Source organism: Scyliorhinus torazame, chromosome 4 (genome assembly GCF_047496885.1).
Source record: "Scyliorhinus torazame isolate Kashiwa2021f chromosome 4, sScyTor2.1, whole genome shotgun sequence".
NCBI classification, from domain to species: Eukaryota; Metazoa; Chordata; class Chondrichthyes; order Carcharhiniformes; family Scyliorhinidae; genus Scyliorhinus; species Scyliorhinus torazame.
In genome coordinates this window covers 183,011,581-183,013,658 of record NC_092710.1, presented here as the reverse complement: position 1 = coordinate 183,013,658, position 2,078 = coordinate 183,011,581, and the positions used below count along the sequence as shown (strand labels likewise).

At 47.0% G+C, this 2,078-nt stretch overlaps 1 pseudogene; it reads right to left on the bottom strand.

Annotated features, from left to right (window-relative positions):
- Positions 1–425: 425 nt before the first annotated feature.
- LOC140411680 (eukaryotic translation initiation factor 1b pseudogene) lies at positions 426–960 on the bottom strand (annotated as a pseudogene).
- Between the last annotated feature and the right edge of the window lie 1,118 nt (positions 961–2,078).

The following is a 2,078-nucleotide window of genomic DNA, read 5'->3' as shown; positions in this document are numbered from 1 at the left end:
CAAGCCCCCGGGGGTGGAGACCTGGATAAATGATATGGCGGGGTTCATAAAGTTAGAGCGGATTAAGTTCGTCCTAAGGGGGTCGGCTCAAGGGTTTACAAGGCGGTGGCAACCGTTCGTCGAATATCTTGCGGAAAGATAGATAGGGGAGAACAAAGAAGGCAGCAGCAGCAGCCCAGAACTTGGGGGGTGGGGGGTGGGGGGGGGGGGGGGGGGGGTGTGGCCTGAGACAAGGCAGTTGCCAATTAGGGCTAGTTTTTATTTTTGTTATTTAATATTTATTTATTTGTTGTTGTTTTCTTTTGTTCTTGTTTAAATAAAAAAGGTCATTATTATCTGTATTGTTATAATGTTGTGTAAAGGATGCACAATGTACTGTGTTGGTTGACCAAAAATTTTCAATAAAATATTATTTAAAAAAAAAGTTAACTGGGACAAAAGCAAGTGTATCTAGAGATCTTGCTGCAGCAGCCGAAAGATTGTGAACTGCTCATTGCTGTGCAAGTTAGATGCCAACATACAGGTTTCCCACGATCAAAGTTTTCAGTCCATAACTCAGAGCCTTTCATTATCTAGCAGTGGTGTGCACAGAGGAACTGTCAATTAGAACCCATGGATCTTGAGTTGCTCTTCCTTAACAATGCCAACCTCAACCAGGAACTTGCAGATGTTCTTGCGTTGGTCCCTTTGAAGTTGGATTACCTCACCATATTCAGGATGTTCAATCACAGTACCATTGCAGGCAAATTGCTTTTTGAAGTGTTTGACAAGCTTCCTTTTGTCATACTCATCAGCAATTCCCTGGTGAGGGTTTTCCTGCCGTTCCTCTGCTGAATTCTTATGTGTATGTAGTCTTCAGTCCCAGAAGGGAGCAGATCATCACCCTTAAGTGCGTCAGCAAAGGGATCGAAGCTTTGCAGGTTCTGGCACGTTGACATGCGATAGCAGTGTTGCTGCTGCTCTGTGCGGCGGGTGTAAGGTACAATCAGTCTGGCGCCTCCAGCGCGGGATTTTGTCTTGTTCCATTCCCACGGGTGGTGCTTCTTCAGGAGCAAGTAAAGTAGGGCCAGGCTTGTTGCCAGATTTGGAATTAATCCGCCCATAGTAATTTACTAGTCCAAGAAAAGAGTGACACTCAGTGGTGTCTCAAGGGATGGGGCCATTCTGATGGCTCTCACTTTCTCGGCAACTGGGTGTAGGCTGTCCCAGTTCACCCCATATCCCTAATATACTACTTCCTTCACATGAAACACACATTTCGCGTGGCATATGCGGACTCCATACTCTGAAATACGTGTCTACACTGCCTCGAGGTTCTGCAAATGTTCTTGGTCTGTGGCCTCTGTGATTAACATGTCAGCTATGTAAATCGCAACGCGTGCCAATCCGTGCAGGATGTTCTCCATGAAGTGCTGGAAGACTGCACATACTGAGGATACCCCTAATGGGTGCTGGGTGTACTCCTTAGAGCCCCTTGTGTGTATTGGTTATGAGGTACTTCCTCAATGATTTATCCAGCTCTAGCTGTAGATAGGCATTGCTCATGTCCAAAACGTACAGCCACTGGCGAATGTTGCATACAGATCCTCGATGCGAGGTAGAGGATGACAGTCCAATCTCGAAGCCATGTTCACCGTCAATTTGTAATCTCCGTGGAGGCGGACTGTCTTATCCAGCTTCATTACGTGGATCACTGGTGCCATCCAATCGGTGAAGCGCACCAGCCCAATGATGCCCAAACTCTCCAAAAAATGAAGCTCGGTCTCAACTTTCTCCACTGAAGCGCAGGGAAAATGGCAGGCAGGAAAATATCAGATTGGACTTCCTGGATCTTGGGCAGGGCTCCTTTAATTGTATTATCCAAGCCAGGCTGGAAAACCTCAGGAGACTTGCTCGGTACTGCACAGAGACCACCAGATCTTACTTGGAGGATATGTTACCAATCCAATTGTAGCTGGTGTAGCCAATCACGATCCAAAGGGCTAGGGCCGCTTCCTTGCACAACAACGAACTGATTGGTGCCCATAAACTACGGGAGCAAGGGTGGACCCCACAATATTCAGCCGTTCCCCCATATA